The sequence below is a fragment of the Lissotriton helveticus genome, chromosome 8, assembly GCF_964261635.1.
Source record: "Lissotriton helveticus chromosome 8, aLisHel1.1, whole genome shotgun sequence".
In the NCBI taxonomy this organism is placed as follows: Eukaryota; Metazoa; Chordata; class Amphibia; order Caudata; family Salamandridae; genus Lissotriton; species Lissotriton helveticus.
Window position 1 is genome coordinate 1,592,107,089 of NC_136069.1, and position 25,251 is coordinate 1,592,132,339.

General features: G+C 44.8%; 1 protein-coding gene across 2 annotated transcripts in view; it reads left to right on the top strand.

Moving 5' to 3' along the window:
• CLPB (ClpB family mitochondrial disaggregase) overlaps positions 1-25,251 on the top strand; it is a 1,099,187-nt gene that overhangs the window by 257,809 nt on the left and 816,127 nt on the right. The gene's annotated exons all lie outside the window — the stretch shown is intronic.

A 25,251-nucleotide genomic window follows, 5' to 3' on the forward strand; every position in this document is an offset into this window, starting at 1 on the left:
TGATGGGTTTTTTTGTTGGGTTTTTTTTTCTTCGATTTTCTGCCCCATGGAGGAGCATTTTTGTTGCTGTCGGATGTTGATTTGGAGTTTTTCTTAGCAATTCTGGGACATTTGACTGAATTATTTCTCATGCCCATTTCCTGTGTTCGCCAGCTAAGCCTAATCAACTGCTTGTAGCAGTGGTGAAACATTACTTCCACCTTTTGACGGAAAGTTGTGCGTCGTCTGTAGAATGGCTACAGACCTATTGTTGACATACAAATTGACTCCACGATTCATGCTGAAATGTGTGCTAGACTTCAAGTTCCAGGCGTACCTACAAAGTGGTGTTGTCATGAAGATTCATGATCATACTTAAGAGATTGGGTCAATCAATAGCCTAAGTTTCTCCCAGACTTTTTTCCTCTGTCAGCTAGGTCGCAGACTGATGAAAAATCCAGACCTACGAAGCAATTTGTAAAGGATAAAGACATTGTAGACAGTGGACCGGCCTGCTATGAACCTTCCTTTAGGCGAGCAGAGAATCTTGTCAGTCTCAAACCATTTGTACTCACAGTCCAGTTTTGTGACTATCTTGCAATCATTGTCTAGTAATCTATTTGTATGTATTTTTATTGGAAATTCGAGCACAGCATTACAGTACTTCATTACGATGGGTCGTGGGGAGTACCATACGCTTCCCAGTTGGCTTTCAAAACATCAGTACAAATTCACTTCCACACTCCCCCTGCCGAGAGCAGAGCCCCTTGGTCCACAAATTTCAGAGCATATCTCTGGTCACTGACCATGTATGCCATACCATCTCCCATTTTTGTTGGGCATCCTCTGCTTTCTTAAATCTGTTTTTCAGCTAGTGAGCACAAGTCCATATCCTGTTTAACAATTCACTAAACACAAGGTGGTGAGGGCTTGACGCATGTGCGCACTAGTCGACTCTCTGTGGTCCACCGCACATAGGCCACAATCTCCAATGAAACAATGTCAATAGGAAAGGAGCGTTTCTCCATATTTCAATGTTCTCAATCAATTATTGAATTTCTCAAACAAAGTCCAGTCCACAGGCCAATTTTTTCAAATTCAACTCCAATGTTCCAAATTTATTAATGAAAGCACATCATATCATTAATGTCATCAAATCTTTTCAGCCTCATATCATTGATTCAATTTCATCAAATCTTTTCAGCCCACGCGTTTAGTCATAACTCAGGACTTCATCAGGGCTGAAAAAAGGAGATATATTCACCAATCAATTCAATGCACAATAAATAATTACTCTGTTGTACATTATAATAATGAAAAAAGCATTACTCACAAAAACAATTAAATTCACAATACCACTTCAAATTATCAATGCCTGTCTATCTCCATTCTGATAACACTCCACGCAGGATGAGATTCCAATTTTATCAATTTGGCAAAAAAATATACACTTGATATGATGAATCTTACAAATTGTTAAAAACTCTTTTCTGGTTTATTAACATAAAAATCGATTTTTATAATGATAGGTTCAATACGATAATAACATTGAGATACTCATGTTATTCACTACATCTCACATCCATTGCCTCATTTAATCAATATAAAGGACAACTCCATTATTTGACTCCAAGTTGTTATATACACGTTAACTTTTGTTGACTATTGATTATTCCAAATTACATGGTTTCTCAAAAATCATTCTCCATCTACTGAGAGGTCTTCTATATAACTCTTTAGAAATCACCACATTTTTAGCTGTCAGAGACCTACCTTATTATTGTTCTTTTTAACGCCTTTATTACATCCTTCATCCCACCTCTATTGGTTTTCTTGTTACGCGTAAAATCTACAAAAACAACCATATGTTATTCAATTTATACTGTACGCCTATTTATGCATTTTCCTATTGCCCTTGAATAATCTGGAAAGATTACAGTGTTGAATTCTTATTAAGCCTTAGTTCTTGATCCCAAGTCCAATGAGTATCTTGTTTAAAAGCTCCAATAAATCACGTCTCTGGAAATTCAAAATCTATAATTACCATTTTGATTGTGGAACTAATTCTCAAACTTTTAATATACTAGCCGCCATGTACCTTATTTCATGGGAACAGTTTCTTACCAATTAAAATTCTACTTCAACCATATCTATTTATATTATTATTTATAATGAACACGTACCTTATTATATATCAATCAATTCTTATTCACTTCTCACTATTATTCTCACCGTCACGGCAATGGTAAGTCTCACCCCTGAACAGCCGGTCCATAACTCCTGCCGTCTCTGGAGCACTCACACACTCCTTCTTTTAAAAGACATCTACACCAATCATCTTTCAGTTCCAATAATCATCTGAACCAATAGCATTTGCCTTCTTCGAAGCCAGCGTATATAACAATTAGGGTCTTTTTCTTCTGTGGTCCAATCCCTTTCTTGACCAATCATATCTCACGCTGCCGGAACCCACCTACGTATACTTACTTCCTTTTTCTACGTCATTTACACCAAATTATTTCCTGTCTGTAAATGCACCATTTCATTCGTTCACACGTGCAGCCTATTCAACGTACTCTTCTCCAATACAATTTTCCACTTGACTCAATAATTCAACTTTCCCTGTTACTTAGCGCAACCTGTTTGACACGCTGATAACAATCTAAGCTTGTTTCATGTACCAAAAACATTCAGTATACATCTATTACTCCAAACTCCTCTGTCGTTCAATCACGTTCTTGACCAATCATATCTCAAGCTGCCAGCACCCAACTACGTGTACCTACTTCCTTTTTCTACGTCCTTTACACCAAATTGTTTCCGGTTTGTAAACGTACAATTTCATTGGTTCACACGTGCAGACTATTCAACGCACTTAACCTGTTACTCGCGCAACCTGTGTAACACGCTCATAACCGATGACGTTCGAGGCATATGGGCTGCTAAATTCATATCTTAGCATTAGATCGCCGCCTAGTGTTGGGCTCGGATGATTGCACATTGTTGTCCTGGAAGAGTCTTCGAAGTATCCTGAGATAGGTGGCTCCTCCCCTGGACTACAGTGCGCATGGGCATCGGCTCCATCCCCAGATTGTTTTTTTCCGCCATTGGGTTCGGATGTGGTCTCGACGTCTTACTGTCGGAACCAAGTAAAACTATCTTTTACCGGCCAAAAGGCCTCGATTTTCTTGCGTCGGTATTGTCTGCGCTCGGTCTCGAGTCTTCCGTCTCTTGAAGCCGGAATAAGCGGAGTTTTCTTCGCTTTCTAAACTTTGAGGCCTTCTCATCGGGACACGACAGCGAGCCTTTACGGACATGGAGCGGAGCCCGTTCAAGTACTGCCCGCTCTGTGGGTCCAAGTACCCACACATCGATCTGCACCCTGTGTGTAACAAGTGCCTTTCACCGGACCACGACGACGGCAAGTGCAAGGCCTGTGCACAGTTCCGCTCCAAGAAAACTCTCAAGCTTCGGCGCGCGGTGCGCTTGGAAGCTAGGCAAGCGACCCCAGATCCGGAGAACATCTTCGGCGACCCGGAAGAAGAGGTCCAGGGTCACCTTCTACAAATCTCCCCATCACAGACGGAGGTCGAGGCGGATCCGGGAGACGACGACGGAGTCGCGGGTCAGGTCCTCGAATACGTCGAAGAGGTAGGAGACGACGATGAGATTTATGGGGCCGCGGCGGATAGCTCTGCGGACGAGCTCTGCCCCGAAGGTTTCGAGGATACCGACCGGGACACGGGATCGCCTGTCGGCCTTACCCAGGACCCGTTGCCGCAAGCCACAGCCCCGCCTTCGGGCCCGGCTACGGACTCACTTGCTGGGCACGATGTTTCGAAACCGAAACTGAAACCGTCGGGGTCGTCAACACCTAAAATGGCCGACCCGAAATCGAAACTGAAACCAAAGGACTCGAGTGTCCCTAAGATGGCTGCCGTGCCTGTGAAGAAGTCGGTGCCCGTCACCCCGTCGGCTCCGTCGACCTCCGGTCCGCAGAAGCCGAGGAAGTCTGTCGATTCCGATGCTCCGAAATCGAAGCCGACGCCCGAGGAAGGGGCCCCCAAGAAAGATGGTCGGCACGGATCAGCGGCTCCGGCGCCGTCCAAGCCCGCCAAGGTCGGCTCCAAAGAGGCTACGCCCAAGAAGTCTGCGCCCCGGCCTCAAGATTCGGAGGAGCCGAAGAAGGTTTCCGCGCCCAAACCGCACAAGGCCCGCGAGGACGTCGGATCCGAGGGACCGCTCAAAGCATCCTTGTCGGCGACGAAACCCACTGGCAGTGTACCGTCCCCCATTGCGGAGTCACTGCAGAGAATCAGGGAGAAAGCCTTTGCTCCATCGGCTCCGATGCCATCACCGCAGCCGCAAAAGGACGCTCCGGCTAAGCCTTCTGGGAAACTCCTTTTTCTCTTGCCACCTAAGGAGGCGCCGAAAGCGTTTTCGACGAAATCGGGTCCGAAACAGGGTTCCTCGCTGCCTGACCCTCTTCCACGTCGTGTACTCGAATCGGAAGACGATTCAGAGCATTTCATCGATGCTGCCACCGGCAAGCTGACACTCTTTAAACGGAAGATCACTTCGGAGCCGGTGGACCCCTACGTCATCCCGTTGAAAAAGAAGAGGGTGCCCCTTGACGCCTCAGGCCTCACGGAACCGATTCAGCCTCCTCCAAGACGGAGCCCTACTCCCTCCCCAGAACACTCTGTGGGTGAGGAATATGATGAGGATGAACAGTACAATTTCCCTGTCGATGACCCTGATGTACAACCAGATTCTTACGACGACACTGGTGACCAGGACACCCAAGGTGTGGGCCAAGACCCGCAGACCTTTAATGCACGTGCATCCCCGACTGAGGACTCAGCAGGATTTCATGCACTAATTGAACGGGCGGCAGCCAATCATGATGTGGACATGCATGCCGACCCGGTTGAGGAAGACTTCCTTTTTGACACCTTTGCCATATCTGAAAGGACAGTAAAGACACTTCCTATGCTGAAAGGTGTTCTCAAACATGCTGGGGACATTTTTAAGGAGCCTACAAGGGCGAGAGTGGTCAACCCTCGCATTGAAAAGAAGTACAGGCCTGCGCCTGCGGACCCCGTCTACATCCGGGGACAATTGCCACTGGACTCTCTTGTGGTTGCCAATGCCAGGAAACGTGCCAACTCCCAGACAACGGGTGAAGCTCCTCCCCCGGATAAGGAGTCCAAAGTGCTTGAGGCAGGAGGCAAAAGAGTGGCTGCACAGGCGGCAAACTTTTGGCGCATCGCAAATACACAGGCGCTCCTGGCGCGTTATGATAGGGCGCACTACGACACCCTAGAACAGGTTATACAACACCTGCCCCCACAGTTCCAAGAAGGCACCAAAATGCTTATTGAGGAAGGAAAGCTAATATCAAACGCAGCCATCAAGTGTGCACTTGACGCTGCGGACACAGCTGCTAGGGCTGTCAACACTAGCGTTATGCTGAGAAGACAAGCCTGGCTACGCATCTCAGGGTTTAAGCAGGATATCCAAACAACAATTCTGAATCAGCCAGTCAATCCTGATAGTCTGTTTGGTCCGGATGTTGACACCACCCTAGAGAAAATAAAGAAGGACACGGAAACTGCTAAGTCTATGGGGGCCCTGCAGTCCCAACAGTTTCGTGGCAGCAATTTTCGTCGCTCAGGTGCACGTGGAGTCACCAGAGGACAGATGGGGCAACAATCCCAGTTCTCCAAAGGTGGAACGCAATCCTCGTTCACTAAACAGAACAAGGGAGGTTATAGGAATAACAGCAACAGAGGTCGCGGCAGAGGAAACAACAGCTCCCGCACCTCTACTCCAAGCAAACAGTGACTTTCTGTCACTGCCCCCCGACCACATAACACCTGTCGGGGGGAGACTGCAGCAGTTCCTGCCCGTCTGGAGAAACATCACCACAGACAGGTGGGTGCGACAACTAATCCAGTATGGTTATTGCCTAGAGCTGACATCCACTCCACCCAACATCCCACCGAGGCAAAGGCCTATGTCCGCAGAGCACTTGCACTTATTGCAGCAGGAAGTGGTGGCGATGCTGCAAAAAGGCGCAATCGAGCTCGTGCCGGTGGGGGAGGAAGGCACAGGGGTATATTCCCTGTACTTCCTTATTCCAAAGAAGGACGGTTCTCTCAGGCCCATTCTCGATCTACGTCCCCTCAACCTGTACATACTGTCAGAGCATTTCCATATGCTTACACTACAGCAGATTCTTCCCTTGCTAAACCAGGGAGACTTCTTAGCGACCTTAGATCTCAAGGATGCTTATTTCCACATTCCACTACACCCGTCACACAGGAAATACCTCAGGTTCACTATTCAAGGCAGGCACTACCAGTTCAAAGTCCTACCCTTCGGAGTCACTACGGCCCCGAGGGTGTTCACCAAGTGTCTAGCGACAGTGGCGGCGCACCTCAGGAGGCAGAATATCCATGTCTACCCCTACCTAGACGACTGGCTCGTACAAGCCAAGTCAGAGCAACAGTGCGCCGCAGACATGTCGACTACAATTCACCTTCTTCACGATCTGGGTTTCTCCCTAAATTACCCAAAATCGCATCTTCAGCCGGCACATGTCCGGCAGTTCCTGGGTGCTACGATCAACACCCTGACAGCCATGGCTCAGCCAAACCAAGTCAGAATCGACAGCATTCAGTCACTGATCCAACGATTCCGACCAAGACACTCCCTGCCAGCGAGAGTGTTCATGCAGTTGATCGGCATGATGGCCTCCTGCATCTTCATAGTCCCTCACGCACGGTTACATATGCGCCCGCTCCAGGAGTGCTTAGCGAATCAGTGGACACAGGCTCGTGGGCAATTGACAGACCTAGTGTTGGTTACCAGTCGGGCATACGACTCTCTGCATTGGTGGACTCCACACAACCTTTGCAAGGGCCGACTGTTCCACGAGCCCGTGCCGCAGATTGTCCTGACGACGGACGCATCTCTCCAGGGCTGGGGAGCACATGTGCTCACTTACACAGTGCAGGGACTATGGACGACGCAGCAACAGAAGATGCACATCAACTATCTGGAACTGATGGCAATCTTCATGGCGCTCAAGTCCTTCATTGTACATCTGAGCAACAAGGTCGTGCTAGTCCGGACGGACAACATGACCGCGATGTACTACATTCAGAAACAGGGGGGCACCCACTCGCCACAGCTGTCTCATCTGGCTCAGAGCATGTGGAAGTGGGCCATTCAGAGGAACATTTTCCTCATGGCGGAACACCTCCCGGGCAAGGACAATCAGATGGCGGATCTGCTCAGCAGATACAGCCATCAGATGCACGAGTGGGAGATACACCCTTCGGTTCTCCACCCGTTCTTCCAGCAGTGGGGTCATCCGGAGATAGACCTGTTCGCAACAAAGGAGAACGCAAAATGCCGACTCTTTGCCGCCAGGTTCCCTCACCCACAGTCGCAGGGGAATGCGATATGGATGAACTGGTCAGGCAAATTTGCATACGCTTTTCCGCCAGCCCCTCTAATACCGCTGGTCGCAAGAAAGCTAAGGCAGCACTCCATGACTCTCGTCCTGGTTGCTCCAACGTGGGCACGACAAGCTTGGTACACCACGTTCCTCGAACTCTCAGTGGTGCCGCATCAAAGACTGCGCCTCACGCCCAGCCTTTTGACGCAGAACCATGGAGACATTCAGCATCCAGATCCACGACAGCTCAACCTGGCGATCTGGCTCCTGAAGTCCTAGAGTTTGGATACCTTAACCTGCCTCCAGAATGCATGAGTATCATCAAGGAGGCGAGGAAACCAACTACTAGAGCATGCTATGCTGCTAAGTGGAAGCGTTTTGTCATCTACTGTACGTCCAATGACATCAACCCACTAGATGCATCTATTCCCAACATCATCTGCTATCTGTTACATCTCTACAAGTGCAATCTGGCGTACACTTCCATTAGGATACATCTCTCAGCCATAGCGGCTTATCTTCAGAACAGGCAGCACCTCTCTGTCTTCAGAGTGCCCGCCATTAAAGCCTTCCTTGAAGGTCTGAAGAGAGTCATTCCCCCAAGAACGCCACCAGCTCCGGTGTGGAACCTCAACGTCGTTCTCACCAGACTGATGGGGCCACCATTTGAGCCACTGCACTCGTGTGCGCTCCAATTCCTTACGTGGAAAGTGGCCTTTCTGATAGCTATTACGTCTCTGAGGCGTGTCAGTGAGCTGCAAGCGCTCACCATACAAGAGCCGTTCATTCAAATTCACCCAAATAGGGTAGTGCTACGCACTAACCCTAAATTCCTTCCTAAGGTGGTGTCACAGTTTCATCTTAACCAGACTATCGACTTACCAGCATTCTTTCAAAACCCGCAAACGGTGGCGGAAAGAATGCTTCATACCTTAGATGTACGGAGGGCGTTGATGTACTACATAGACAGAACACAACCCTTTAGAAAGACAAAACAACTCTTTGTTGCCTTCGCACCACAACACAAAGGCAACCCAATTTCTAAAGCAGGGATAGCCAGGTGGATTGTTAAGTGCATCCAGATATGTTATCAGAAAGCCAAGCGCACTTTAACAATACCCCCCAGAGCGCACTCAACACGCAAACTGGGGGCATCCATGGCTTTCCTAGGGAACATTCCTTTAGAGGATATTTGCAGAGCAGCCACGTGGGTCACACCACATACCTTCACAAAACACTACTGTGTTGATGTGCATTCCAAGCAGCAAGCAGCTGTAGGACAGGCTGTTCTCAAGACACTTTTTCAGGTTTCTGCAGCTGGCACGGGCAACCGCCGCTGATGGAGGGACTGCTATGTATTCTATGCTAAGATATGAATTTAGCAGCCCACATGCCTCGAACTGAATATGCTACTTACCAGTATGCATCTGTTCTTGGCATGTAGGGCTGCTAACATTCATATCGCCCGCCCTCCTCCCCGGTGCCTGTCGCAGCTGCAGATATACTATTGTATTTATTCATTAGCATGGACATCCTTTACACTTTCACTCCATCTCCTGCCACAATGGCAAAAAACAATCTGGGGATGGAGCCGATGCCCATGCGCACTGTAGTCCAGGGGAGGAGCCACCTATCTCAGGATACTTCGAAGACTCTTCCAGGACAACAATGTGCAATCATCCGAGCCCAACACTAGGCGGCGATCTAATGCTAAGATATGAATGTTAGCAGCCCTACATGCCAAGAACAGATGCATACTGGTAAGTAGCATATTCAATTCTACGCTAGTTTAATGTACCAAATACTTTCAGTATAAATCTATTCCTCCAAACTCGCATTGGCTTGGCTCAGACCTCCTACGTTGTTTTCATAAAATTACACCCTCATTTGGTTTGAGTATTCACCAATATAATTGATTTCCTATGCGGTCCGATACCGTTCTTGACCAATCATATCTTTCCCTGCCAACAATCATATCCTGTTTACTTGGGTCCAAATCTAGCGAGGAAACCGTACCCCATTGCTGTACAATATTCCTCCTAGCCACCATGAGTCCCAATCTAAACAGAAATTTGGAGTGTCACTGCAAGATAAAATCTCCCCATATGCCTAGCACCTTCATTTTACCCTGTAACGGTTCCTGTAGGCTGGTAGTATCTGCAAGACATCTTCCCACTCCGGACCAAAAGTCCAACACCCGGCATTCCCATAATGTGTGTAGAACAGCTCCCTTCTGATTGCATCTCTGTAAGCAGCGATCATTTGGAGCACAACCAGCCCTGACAAGGAGGGGCCTTGGGAGATAAGCCCTATACAGTAGTTTTAATTGGCCCTGTCGGAGCCAGATCGAATGGAGACCACTCTAGGTGCACGTTTCTTCTCTTCCCATTCCTCAAAGTTGCCCTCTCTTTTTGCCTTTAAATCTACCGGTGATCAGGCCTATTTCAATAATCGTTTTACATATTTGAAATATACTTTTGTGTGGGATAGCCACGGACAGTAATCTGTCTTCCAGTAGTGTAACGTCTGCAGTGTTTGTTCCCCTCGGTATATGGTTGCCAGAGCATGCTGTAACTGTAGGTATTCGAATGTCTCAGAGTCTGCCAGTTTGAAAATATTTATAAGGTGTTTAAACAGGTTAGGCCCATCTATCACCCCTCCTAAATTTCCCCCATTCTACTAATGCCATTCAAGTCCCATTTTTCGAAACCAGGCAGGGCTCCTACATCTAGTATCATGTAATTATCACACAAATGAGTTTCTCTTGTCAGTATCTGATCCTATTTCAGACATCGCAGCACCCAGTACCACACCCTAACCACAGACAGAGTATGCAGTGGAAGTTTGTGCTAAGTCCTGTGCCTACACAATGTGAACATGTAGCCCCTTGGACACATGGTGTATCTGCTGACCAGTAGAGGGGTTCGACCAATTGAGCAATGGCCCATTCATTAATCCTTACCAATTGAGAGGCCTGTATATCCGGGATGGTGATTCCACACTCATAGACACCCTTAACCAGTTTCCCAAGGGCGATTCTTGACGCCTTCCATTCCCACTGCAGTGTCCTTATTTCAGCCTCCACTAACTTAAAGGACTCTGCTGGTACCCAATGTGTTGTGTTCTGAAGGGTATAAATGAAATTAGGTAGGACAATCATTATGAATAGTAAGGCCTTGCCCAGAAGGGATAGTGCCAGGTTCTGCCTATGTACAGCATCCCCACGAAATATGTCAACGTGTCCAGGTTCCTGTGTAGGAACTCCAGCTGGACCTTAGTAATACATATTCTTAGATATTTGAAGACCTCCATATCAATGGGGATATGGTGTCGGAGGGCCTTCGGTGGTGACCATTTTATTTTACAGAGTTTTACATAGCTTCAACTTGACCCGAGTCTGGTATCAGACCATCCTGATAGATGATATAACACAGACTTCTCCCAATTGATGTGGAAACCGGAGTAGTCCCCAAAAAGGTGTAGCACCTGCAGAAGGTGGTCAGTGGTTAGTTATGGGCCTGCCAAATAGAGTAGAATGTCATCAGTGTAAAAGGAGAAACGCTTCTACAATGAGCCATCCGAGCTGAATCCACAAACTAGGGAAGCACCTAGTAGTAAGCGAGGGCTCTAATTCTTGGACAAAAATCACTGGGGAAAGCCGACAGCCCTATCTGGTCCCCTTCTCTAGATGGAATGGTTCTGAGTAGGTTCCATTCACCCTCACTAACGGTTCATTATAAAGTAGCCCTAACCAGGCCCGGTTAAAGAGGCCAAAACTCCTGCAAGCCAGGACTTCGAACATATAGGCACATTCTAGCGTGTCGAAAGCTTTAGATACATCCAAGGATAGGACTCCAGTTTGTTCTGGTGTAGACGGGTACTCTGGTTTGGCATAAAGTCAGAATGGTCCGGCTCTATCAGCATTAGTATGACCTGCTGGAGACCTAGTCAGTACTTTAGCCAAAATGTTTGTCTCAATATTGAGCAACAAGTTTGGTCTTTACAATCCACACTCGTACGAGCAGAGTCCTTTTTTGGGGTATGAACACTGTCGTGGCCATAGGTAGGTGACAGCTTCCCTGTTCCCCAGTCCTCTTCAAACATTGCGTAGAGATGAGGGGCCAGCTTGCTAGCCAAGCCCTTATAAAATTCCACCCGAATTCAGTTGGTCTCATTAGCCTTGCCCGATTGTAATGCTGTAATTGCTCCAGCAATTTCGATTTCTGTGATATATGCCTCAAGCAGCAGCTGATGTTCAGGCCACAGTTTTGGTGGAGAAATGTCTTTCAGAAAAGCCCACACTTCTTCCCTCCCTCTGTGCCTTGGACTGATAGAGGGCTTTATAGAATTCTACAGATGTCGCAGCCACCTTGTCATTGCCTGACATGAGCAACCAATATGACCCCCGTGGGCGATAGCACCCACTTAATGCCCCAATCTCCTTTCTAGGCCAGTAGCTTACGAGCTTTGGAGTCAGTCTGGCTCCAGGAGTAATGCTGCTGTAGTCTAGGCATGAGGAGGAGAATGCCCTACTTACTCAGAGAGTAGCACTGATGCGAACGCCAGCAGCCAACAGACCTCTGATTGGATGGGAAGCCCACGGTCCTAGAATCATCACAGCTGCCCTCTGTACAAAGGAAAAAAGGATCAACATGAATATTATCCAATAATATGCACCTACAAATGTCAGCAAAGAAGAGGAAAAATAACAGTTTTACAGCAGGCGCCATTCCATCACCATACTGATGGGGACCTCAATGCCAAGATTGGAAGCTACAACACTGGGTACGAAGAAATTCTGGGGAACCATGGCCTTGGCAACATGAGACGAGAATGGTGAAAGGCTCGCAGATCTATGTGCCTTCAACAGTCTGGTGGTGATTGATTGCGTATTCCCACACAAAAGAATACACATGGGACCGTCTGTATCACCAGACCATTCAACAGAGAATCAGATGAACAATGTCTGCATTGCCAAGAAGTTCCTGAGGTCCTTGCAGGATGTGAGAGTGATGAGAGGAGTGGACGTGGACATGGCATTAGATCATCACCTCGCGTGCCCAGGCTAAAGCTGAAGAAAGCATGGATGGAACTAACAAACCATCATCAGCAATAAAACTCACCCTCCTCACAGATGCCCAGAAACTGAGTGACTACTCCGTTACCCTCAGCAACAAGTTTCAACCCTGCGAGGACTAGAGGATGACAGAAACAGAGACATCAACCTGCTAGGAGATACTGGATCCCAAGGAACAAAACCATAAAAAATAGATCTGCTCGATGACTGTGTGCAAAATCCAAGTGAAAAAGGAAAAGAAAGCTTCAGTCAACACAAGGTGACCAAGAGCAGAAAAAGCGAAAGCTCAAAGCAAATACACCAAAACCATCAATTAAACAAAGTGAAGCTTAAGAGCAAACAAGCGCATATTCTTCAAGGATCTTGCTACAGAAGCCCAGGAAGCAGCAAGCCAAGGACACTTAAAGGAACTCCACGACATAACAAGGAAACTCTTCAGTAGATGCAGAAAGCCAGAAATACCTGTTAAAGACAAAGCTGGGAAGGTAATCATGGGTAACGAAGGCCCACAATGAAGATGGGTGTAGCACTTTGAAGAACTGCTGAACCAGCCCATGCCGCAGTCTCCACCAGATATTCATCAAACTGACAAGGACTTGCCAATTAACTGCCGCAACCCAAACAAGGAAGAAATACTTCAAGCCATCAAACATCTGAGAAATGTAAAGGTGGCAGGACCTGACAACATTCCTGCAGAAGCTCTGAAGGCAGGCATTGAAACACCAGTAGACATGTTTGGAAGGATCTGGGAAGAGGAAAAGGTGCCATAAGAGTGGAAGGAGGGATATCTGATCAAGATGCCCAAGAAAGGTGGCCTAAATAGCTGCAAAACTACAGAGGGATAACTCTTCTATCAACCCTAGGCAAAGTGTTCAACAGAGTCATCCGGAACAGAATGAAGGAACAAGTTGACAATCAGTTGTGAGACCAGCAAGCTGACTTCTGCAATGATAGATCCTGCAAAGAACACTCTTCATCATCATTGAGCAGTCAGTGGAATATAACTCCTCCCTCTGTCAACTTCAACTTGGAAAAGGCATTCAACAGCGTTGACACAGACTTTTTGGAAACTCCTTCGCCACTACGGTGTGCCAGATAAACTCTTAAGAATCATCAGGAACTCTTTTGAGGAAATGACCTGAAAACTAGTTCATGGAGGATAACTCTGGGAAGCCTTCCAAATAGAAAAGGCAACAGCAAACCACCCTAGCGGACCGGAGACCGCTAGGGCTGTTTGCTCTTGCCTTTTCTATTCCTGCCGGCCATATACTGGATCAGGAAGACATCCATAGCAAGCAGAAGAAATGGGATCCAGTGGACACCTTGGACGCAGTTCAAATGACCTGGACTTTGCAGATGACCTGGCCCTACTCTGTCATACCCATCTGCAGATGCAAGAGAAGACCGACAAAGTGGCAGTGACATCATGAAGAACTGTAATCTTCATTCTCAGGGAATACTTACTAATATAACAAAGAACTTGGCACAGAAGCTGAAAATATGAAAAGACATCTTTATTAAATTTAATAAGTGAGGCCACGTCACACAGAAGCCGTAGCAACTGAATGAGGCAGTCTGAGGAATACAGAGGACAGAGGCCTTTTATATGTTTTAGGGTTACATGACTCAGCTTAAAAGTAAGGGGCAGTCCTAGCTTTTGCAAGCATGCAAAAAATCCAACATTCCTTCTTTACAGTTTTACCACTCACATGTTTCCACGACAAAAGCAGGATCATGATGACAAGCCCATTTTTCAGTTTGTCCAGCCCAAAATCAATCATTGGTTAAACTTAAAATTTTTCATCAGACAGGTCGATCGGACCCATAATAAAAACGGGCCCATCCCCATCGTAAATAGGCCATAAAGAAGGAACAGAAACAGATGAGACGCAAGATAGAAAGATGTGTGCGTGTATCATAAACTCAGCAATGTCCTGCTCTTTGATCTCTATCTCGATCAGCTAAAGGGCAAGAACTGGTTTGGCAAGGTCAGCTTCAGGCAGCAGGGTCAGTTCATTTCAGGTCAAACAGGAGTCAGCTAAAGTCATCGGCCTATGTGAGGGCAACCACAAAATGGCTGCCATGCACAAAATGGAACCCAAGGGTTCAGAACGAAATCTTCAAATACACAGTGAATCCATCGGTGTAACATGACAAAAACACTCATACTTGCTGAGGTCACTGTTTACGGTTCGCTGTTACCAAAATCGTAACAGAACCACGACCTTTATGGCCCAGGTTCAGAATTCACGGAACCTCAGACCCTCCTTTTGCCCTTACATAGGCAATAACCTAAACTCACGTCAATTTGAATCCAGGTCTATATTCATCAGATCATCAAGATGTTGCTGGAGCATAATCCAATTACTTAGCAACTCTCTTCGGGACAGGTCTCCTTACACACGTAGTAGCACAAAGGCTGCATATGGCAGGACAAAATAGGGAATACTTCTATCTGTAGTATGTGGCATAAGACCACACACCCAACAATTAGTGATGTTCACTACTAACTGGTGTTGATGCAAAAGCTGTACAAAGGAATTATTAATAAACTCTGATCTCCTAACCAGTTCATGTTCAGGTAAAGTATGGAAAGAATGCAAAGAAGCAGTAGTAGGAAATGGTTGGGATGTGGGTACAGATGTGAATTGGGTAGCAAAAAAAAAAAAAATCCCACCCATAGAAGGCAATGTCATGTTTAAAAACACTAAAAAAACATGTTGTTAAGAACATATAGACAACAGGAGAAAGTAATGACCACTATTACAAACGAAATTATAATTTTTCACAACCCTAAGCAGAAAGCAAATCCTAGAATTATCTAATAACATTTTTATGGCTCCTATGCATTTCAGTAATTTATCATATGTTCAGGTGAAACAGTGGTGATCCTTATCAATGCTCTCAGATGAAAAGGGATACTCTTCCACAGAGAATGGACTTTATTCTGCTTTTACTAAACAGAATACTACTTTAAAACAATGCCAGCAAAGCAGCAAAAATTAGTCTCCTAACACCTATTATATGCAATCGCACGGAAACCACTTGTGAAACCAACTATGCCCAGAGTCCGTTCAAAAAGCCTCTGTGGCAGGCTTCTATTGTCCATCAAATCTTCTTTTGTTGTTTTCTTCCGCATGGGCCTCTTCATTCAATCCTTTCATGTAAATGGTGCTTCTCAGTATCCGTTGGAGTGCTCTCTTGGCAAACACTCAATGCTCACTTAAAAGTCTTAATGTCTCAATGCAGTGCACCAGTATCTCTCCTCTGCGGCAGACACTACAGATAGCATGATCTTCATTGATCATGTGCACAAATCATCTCGTGCAGACCCGGGACCATTCTCAGACTCCAACACTCATCATTCAGTGTCAGAGGACGCTCAGGCTGCTCTTTCATGGGCACCAGAATGGAGTGCCTTTTGCCAATTTTGGATCCTCCGATGCACTGCACTTCCGTTGAAGCAAAGGAAAAGGGGGGTGTGTGTGGCAAAAACTCAGGCCAAGGGGCTCAAGGGACTGCACACTGTCAGAGGTTACCAGTACATGAAAGGCGCTCTTTTGCACTGAAATTCTGGTTCTGTGATGTCCAATGCCGTCTGATGGAGCAAGTACGATGCTTTAAACAGTTCATTGTATAACAAAAGGACTGAAAACAGGTGGCCTGCAATCTTCAAAGGAGTGGCCATATGCCATGGGACAATTCTGCGTTGAAATACACTGTCATTCTCAAAGGCAATACAAAAACAAAGGCAGTAGGCAAAACAGTGCCTCTAGACTCTTCAATTGGGTTTCCGTGTGAGAGCATATCCTTCACCATCTAAGGGTAGATAGCGACATGGGAATTCTATCTGAATGGATGTCCTCACACATAGTGGCATGTCTAATGGGGCAAACACATTTTATCTCAATGATTACATATAGGTGTTCCTAAATTCCTTATGTAGAACATCTCAAAAGAAAAATCGCATAATGCAGATTATCAGGGAAAACAGTCTGGTTATGCAAAAGGGAATTATACATAAGATGGGGGTCCATGGTACATTACTGCAATCTGAAAGTGTGAACCTGAACAATACACTAATAATAATAAAAGCTGACTGGTGAAAGGAATACGGAAAAGAGAAATGGGACAAGGACACAGCTAAAATCCCCAATAACTAGGCACGATGCGCTTGGGTGATAGTCAGGCATGTGACACAATACCAAGAGTATGGGTGATACACACAAAAAACCCAATAGTTTACAAATTTAACTCTACCGCTGGCCGCTACACCATATACGGTAATCTCAGCTAATGTTCCAGTTTCTTCTTCAGGGAAAAATGAAACCTGGTTTCCTTTATGGTACAAAGCCATATACTACTTAGGAAGCAGAATAAAACTGACTAATGTAATATAGAAATTAGGTCACCATGTACAAGAGTCACAAATCTATAATTTATCCTTACGTCCAATCAGGATACATAATTTTAGGGCTGCCTGTTCCTTACAGGAAAGGGGGCAGTAATGTAACTGTAGGTGAAACCTTGTTTCCTGTATATCTTTTTTTATTTTCCTTCAAATACCATTAAGGCCAAATTTGACATACACTGATGAAGTGTTGTCTGTCTTTCTGTGAAATTTAGTGTCAAAGCAAATCTACCCAACTGTTTGCAGGATACACATCGTCATGTATATCCCTTCACAACAAAGTATCATAAGCAGCAACATAAAACATAAAACATGCAAAAAAAACGCACAAAACGGAAATGTCAAGCCATCAGATATACTCGCTGTAAAACAATAGCATATATAAATGAGTGTTGATGCATAATACCGTGTCAGGTTTAAAATCCTTACCCTCCTTTTTGACAGTAGATCCCCAATTAGTGGATATCTGCTGTCAAATACAACTTTCAGACGCACAGAACCAGCAAGAACAATTCATGATAGAACCAAATACACAAATATGAAAAACGCATGGACATTTCTTTCCAAAGGAGTTACGCAAAAAAAAAACACATATCATTTCAACCAACCAACCTCACGTGTCTTGACTTCCTTAAAATCCCCTAGAGCAATCCATGGATGATCTGTGAGCAGAAGCAGAAAAATACACAACACACAAAAGAGAGACATTTCTCATAGCAAACAGACATTAATTATAACTTTTAATCAGAAGACAAAACATAATACATATGAATAGACACAAAAATAAATTTCCATTACTTAACTGTTACCATCTTGTCGGTCACTTTGCAACATGAAGCCCTTTTAACTTTCCAAAAGTACAATTCTTTCACTGACACTCCATGTTAGCCTTGCCCCACAATTCGTTCTCACTTGGGCATGTAGCCTTTAGCATTTGAATAAAGAGCTTCCTCTTATTTTTTGTCTAAAACTTAATGCAATGCCTCATTTTCTGTCAAATAAAAGCAACTAACAGACATCATTTTTTAGAGCAGAAATACAAATGTATCATTTCTGCAGAGCATTTAGCATGTGTTGGGACTTTCAAAGAAACCTTTTTCATATTTTTCCCTTTGGAATTAAGTTCTTCAATTTTGTGGAGAAACCAGAAACCCTTCCTTTTAGAGGCCTGTTTAGCAAGGTCATTCTGCATTTCACAGAGACCAAGCCCTAATTTAAAAGGTCGCAAATGTCAACATGACAGCCTCCTTCCATTGTTTACAGGAAAACTAAAAGATAGCATCTTAGCGAAACTTGAGCAGCCTGTTCTCCTAGCCCACAGCTTCTTCTAGCCCCCACTCTCTGCTCATTCTGAGGCTGACAAAGGCAAAAGGCCTACTACATTTACTGTGAATGATTCACAAAACCTAATAACACACATACCAGTTTTTAGAACAAATGCTTGTTGCAATGGTACTAATTTCAGCAACTTTAATTTAAAAGTAAACCCAAATGGGGACAACCTGCAAATTTGTATTATACCTAAATGTATGCATTTACTGAAGCCTAAAGCACTTTAAAGCTATTAAAAATGGCAAGAATGCTGTTTTAAATGGTCTATTTTACCCAAATTCGACTTTGATATTAGGGGCACTTAAAAATAAATATCCTATAATTATGTTACATATTAATCATCCTCAGAATGTTCTTTACAAATTACAGAGATTTTTAATCAGACATATCTCATGTAAATCTTTAGAAAAATGAGTTTTTTACGCCTGCGCTAAGTGAAATTCTATATGCTAATGTTCTCATTATGCGGTATAGCACAACTTAAATTAAATTTTAATGCTAGGATGTCATAGTATGAGCATTAAGCTTCATGAATAGTAAAAAAACAAATTTTGTAGCACTTAATTTTAATAATTATTTTTCATAATTTAATCATTATTATTAATCAACCCAATTATTTTTGATAATTCCACATATAAAAGTGAGCTACATCTCTTGCCTATCATTTTAGACGCATTCATTTATAAGCCGAAGCACAGACGCCTAACTTGAAACATGACAAAAAAAATTGCGCCATTTTTTTTCTTTCTAAAAAGGACAATTTTATTTAGCAACAGACCCAAGAATATGCTTACAAAATGTTGCTTAATAGACTGAAAACATCAAGAAAACCCACGAACAGACATTGAGCTCATTTCAGACATAAATAGAAAGGGGTGAAACACTCAGGACACACAATACGACGCGCTTTTAGCCATGCATTTCATGAATAGCGCCAACGCTATTCACTTACAGAAATTGCACTAATGGGAAACCCACATACACATTTAAACACACATTTAACCCACAAACCAATACTCAGAACAAAAATAAAGGACAGGCCACACAGACTGTACTTAAACCAAACCATTTGTAAATATTAGTTGTAAGTCATATTTACAAGAAACGCTTCTCAATTGTGTTTCAAAAAGACTGCAAAAACAGCCCATCAGACTGATGTATGTCCAAGAAGCGAAAATACACTCAATTCACTAGCTTTGGTTAGCAGAACACCAAACAAAATCGTTCTGCATATCTTCATTCATAAAACTGCGCAGAACAAAAGATCCTTGTTTTGTATTATGTCATATTTTAATTCCCTGGGGATACAAAATCACCAAGGAAGAAATATGTTTTTAAATCTAAACCTATTTAGATATTCCCTTTAGGGGAAGCCGGCTAATCCAAACGTATACAAAGTTGGCCAACACAAAGCTCTAAATTTGCTAAGATCAGGCATCTTATAGCTCACTAATCTAGCTTCAAACTTCAAGGGGCTATCTCTATTGATACACTCGTAAATATACAAGACCCTCGGTTTTTGAAAATTGCAATCTTAAAATAAAACTAAGGACCAAACAAACTAAGAACCAAACTAAGGACCAAGCAAAACTAAGAACCAATCAAAACCAAAGAACCAAAGAACAAAGGACTGGGAGCGACCCACTTATACTTAACTCTTACTTTTACTAATCAAAAGGTTATCCAAATTCTAACTGTCAAGTTCTACATGACCTAACAGTCTTTTTAGAATACTCACGCCAAAAAGGTTCTCAGTCAGGAGTGACATCATGTGGAGGATCAAAATCAGGAAGATCAGAAATCTACTGGGCTGCAGAATCAAAGAATCTCCAGAATCCCTGTGCACAGAGTACCTTCTTAGTAGAATCCTGTTCTGTCCTCCTCAGTAGATTTCAGTCTCCTGACAAGATCACTCCCACAGAAAGCCACTTCTCTGATGAAGCCCACGTTGGCCGCGCCATTTGAAGAACTGTAATCTTCATTCTCAAGGAATACTTACTAATATAACAAAGAACTTGGCACAGAAGCTGAAAATATGAAAAGACATCTTTATTAAATTTAATAAGTGATGCCACGTCACACAGAAGCCGTAGCAACTGAATGAGGCAGTCTGAGGAATACAGAGGACAGAGGCCTTTTATATGTTTTAGGGTTACATGATTCAGCACAAAAGTAAGGGGCAGTTCTAGCTTTTGCAAGCATGCAAAAAATCCGACATTCCTTCTTTACAGTTTGACCACTCACATGTTTCCACGACAAAAGCAGGATCATGATGACAAGCTCATTTTTCAGTTTGTCCAGCCCAAAATCAATCATTGGTTAAACTTAACATTTTTCATCAGACAGATCGATCGGACCCATAATAAAAACGGGCACATCCCCATCGTAAATTGGCCATAAAGAAGGAACAGAAACAGATGAGACGCAAGATAGAAAGGTGTGTGCGTGTATCATAAACTCAGCAATGTCCTGCTCTTTGATCTCTATCTCGATCAGCTAAAGGGCAAGAACTGGTTTGGCAAGGTCAGCTTCAGGCAGCAGGGTCAGTTCATTTCAGGTCAAACAGGAGTCAGCTAAAGTCATCGGCCTATGTGAGGGCAACCACAAAATTGCTGCCATGCACAAAATGGAACCCAAGGGTTCAGAACGAAATCTTCAAATACACAGTGAATCCATCAGTGTAACATGACAAAAACACTCATACTTGCTGAGCTCACTGTTTACGGTTCGCTGTTACTAAAATCGTAACAGAACCACGACGTTTATGGCCCAGGTTCAGAATTCACGGAACCTCAATCAGCACAACTTTGCCTCAACATCCACAGAGGAAATACCAAACTCCTGAAGGCTAACACCACAACTGCAGTCACTCTTGCAGGCAACGCACTGGAAGAGGTTGAGACCTTCACCTACCTGGGCAGTGTCATAGACGAGCAGATCGGCACAGATGCTAACGTCAAGGCAAGAATCAGCAAAAGAAGGTCTGGCTTCATTCAGCTAAAGAAGATCTGATGCTCCAAAGACCTAACGATGCAAACCATGATAAGGGTTTTTAACACCAAGGTAAAATCTGACAAACTGTATGAAGCAGAAACTTGGAGGACAACCGTGACTACCACCAACAAACTCTAGACCTTCAACACCTGTCTGAGGACAATCTGCTGGCCAAACACGATCTGCAACATTGATCTACAGCAGGATTTCCTACTCCCTTGTCATAAAGAAATCATGAAAAGATGCTGGGGCTGGATAGGTCACACCCTCTGCAAGCCCTTATCAAACACCATCAGGCAAGCACTCACCTGGAACCCTCAAGGGAAAAGGAAAAGAGAAAGGCCAAGAAATACCTGATGTTGCGGTCTTGAGGCTGAATGCAAGGAGATGGGTTACACCTGGAGTCAAATTGAAAGGTGAGCCCAGGACAGATATGACTGAAGAGTCCTGGTTAAGGGCTTTTACCCCAGGAGGGGTAATAGGCGTAAGTAAGGTAGGTTAACTGCTTCGTTTGCAACATCATAGAGGCATCTTTGAGCAGCTAAAAACATTTTTGAGTTGATTAAAATACTTTCTTATCCATTAAATAGTGAAATTCTTTTTGTTTTCTTCATAGGGCATATTTAATCTGTGGGTCTTTTTTGGCAGTACATTGCTTCTCTAGGTTAAGGATGTTCTTTTACACCTGCTCAGCCGCAACCTTGCGGTTCCTCTCCTTGGCAGTCGTTAGTTAAGTCGCCTGTCCCTAATAACCGTCTTGAAGGCCTCCCTTAGCGATATATGGGATGAAACATATTTCGTATTCTCTGTAAAGAAATATTTAGTGCCATCTCAGAGTTTCCTCACCACCATCCTATTTTTCAGGATCCAGAGGTCCATCCTCCAGGTGCTGTAGGACCGTTGGTCCCAGCCTATTACGTTCACCCACATGTAAGAGTGATCGGCTGTTCCTCTCACTAGGTACCTCCCATTGGCAGAACCTTCCAATATCATGCCTGTGTGTGGTGCTGTGATCGATGCGTGAAAAACTGGGGCGTGTCCCAGAGTAAAAAGAATACTGTCGATGTCATAGGGGTGCTGTGCCTGACAGACCTCCACAAGATCCAATGTCTCCAGAAACCTCTAAAACTGTATCCCCCCCACCTCTGTCCTCTTGACGTGAACTGCCCAATTTGGATGATAGTTAAATTTAGATCTCCTGCTAAGAGCAGGATCCCTTGTTGCCGCATTCATGAGCCAAGCTCCCCAAGCACTGAGATCTGCAACCTGGAGAGCAGATATACACATAAAAGGTTACCATGTCTACCGTTCCATTGACCTCTCGTGGCCACAAACCTTACCATAGGGTCAGTCCATGTCCCTCTCTCCATAATTGGGATAACTTCCCCCCTAGAGTCAGTCATAAAACTGGAGTTAGCCAGTAGTCTATAGCCTCCCCTGTTGAGTATTATACAAGTATTCTCCTCTAGGTGAGTCTCCTGTGAGAAAATTATTTCTGCGTTATATCTCCAAAAGTACTCCAAAAGCACCCCTCTTTATATTTTGCTCCCCAATCCATTTACATTCCATGAGAGAATGCCCAGCTTCAGCGGTGTATGTAAGGTCATTTGTATTTACGACATGTTTTCATTTCACTATCCATCACCCAACCTGCGACGCCATTGCGCTCCATGACCCAGGATAAATCTATGTTCATGTGGTTGAACAGTGCTTGAAACATGTAAACTTTCTCTTGTAACCTCCAAACATCCCCCGCAACATGCCATCCTGCGCGGCTGCTTTGAACAGCCTACCACCCCAACTCGCAGAAAGTCTGTTGTCTCTCCTTCCATCTCTGCGTTAATGAAGCGAAATAAGAAAAAACCACAATGTGTTACACCTCTTGCTTACAACTGATAAAACTTTCCCTGTTGTAACATTCTCAAATCTTCCCCCTCCCTAGAAGTGACCCACTTAATGTCCAAGGTTTGTATCTATCACGTCTATCTGAAGGTGTGAGGAGTCTTCAGCCCCCCGCCCCACCCACAGTGAAGTGTCCAGGTACTTCAGCGAAGCAGGCCCGGGCACCCACCCACACTTCCACCAGCTCCCATCTTTACAAAAGGGGGTGTTTTTGTGTCAGTGCACATTTCACCAGCTTCGTAGATGGTTGGAGTGTCAAGGATTTGTTAGAGTGTTCATTGTCTGTTCCTGTAGGGCTGCGTTAGCGGCTCCACCATCCGGGGTGGTTGAGCGATCAAGTGTCTCCTCCCTCTCGAGTTGCCACCAAGGGGATCTCTAAAGTTAATTTTCTACCCGGCACTTATTGATCTTTCCAGGTGTCCTATTCAACTGTTTAGTTACTGTTCTCCATCCAGCTCCATGCCTTGTCTGTTGTTGTGAAATTCCGTGTCTTGTTTGCCACCATGATCTGGAGGTTTGCCAGGACCAGCATTATATGTTTGATTTCCCTCTCTCTTAGCTACCTTTTTACTGTCTCAGAGCTGCACCTTGGTCCTTGCGCCTGTATATGAAGTTAGGGAAGTTCCGGATAGATGTGTTTTCATATTGTAGGTGTCCTTTTTAGATCTCGCTACCGATGCAGCGCATGCGCTGCTCGTGTAGCGAGACTTATTGTAGCCTGGTAGCTCGCGAAGTGAAGACAGGAGAGGTGCACGAGCTTACCAAACCCATTGCAGACAATGGCTGTGACCGCGCGCTTGAGACATGCGCTGTGAACGCGCGCCTCTTTTTACGCCCCCACGCTTTAACTTTCGCTTTCGCGAACGAGGGCTCCTTGACAGCCTCGGCAGGGTCGCACCACGGCTCACCTCCTGGTCAGCCTCGGAGCACCACGGCTCACCTCCTGGTCAGCCCCGGAGCTCCACGGGTCACCGCCCGGTCAGCCTCGGAGGTTAATGGGTTTCTTATGGAGGTTTTTGCACTCCGTATAAGTGGGTCTTTTTAAGACTTGCACATTTGAGATCTCGTTAATTAGTCTTGATCTTAACATATGCGTCTGCTTCTCCCTTGGTGTTGTATTTCATTCCTATAGCGCTTCACACCACATTAGCACGTAGGAAGCCGCCTTATGCTGCGGGGGTGCGTCAATTACATTTTGAATCAGTCTGGCTATTTGGAGAGTGTGCGCAAGCCTGGGTGTGCAGTGGGGCACATTCTACCACCACTGTGCAAAGCTAACTCCTAGTCAGGAGCAGACTGCTTCTGTAAAACAGCCTCGCCTACTCTTTAGTAACGCCGGACAGAGAATGTCTGTGAAGGGAAGAAATGACAAAGTGAAGCTCCCAGACCATTTTATTAAAATTAAAAAGTATTTTATGACTACATTAGGCCAAAACTGGAATTGAATCAGTCATTCGAAATTCATGGCTTATTAAAGCGTCAAAAAATCAAGTGGGGAAGGATCACTTGTCCTGCATGAACCAGGGTATGCAGGAGATCTCACAGAAGTGTCTCCAATAAAAAACCCTCATGCACGTGTTGGGAAGCGTGGTTAGTGGTATATCTTGGTTCTCCGCTCTTCATACACGTGTGTGCATAATCATAGGGTTAGTTTCGGTATGCAGCCTCCACCAGGAGGATCTTACCCTTGGTTAAAAACAGTCGTGACCCAGTGACGTGGACAGTGTTCAGAAAAAATATTAAAAAACACCCGGATAACCAGAGAGTGAATTTTATTGGGTCTCGGTTCGGGTGAATCCCATGAGGGAATGCTCAAAATCAGTGCGTTCTGTTGAAAAAGATTAGGTTTTCAGGACGCACTAGCATTAGTAGAAATTAAAATTAAAATGGCCGACATGTTTCAGCCCTCTCTGCCGGGATTCGGACTTAAGGGCTTTCTTCTGATAAATACATCTGCCGTGTGGATTCCTCACCTTGTGAATATCCCCCTGCGTCAGCAACGTTCGGAAATTTTCTTTGTAGCACGCCGACGTGGACGACGTCACAGGAGTACGACCTCGCGCGTGACTCCGTCTGACGTCACCGACT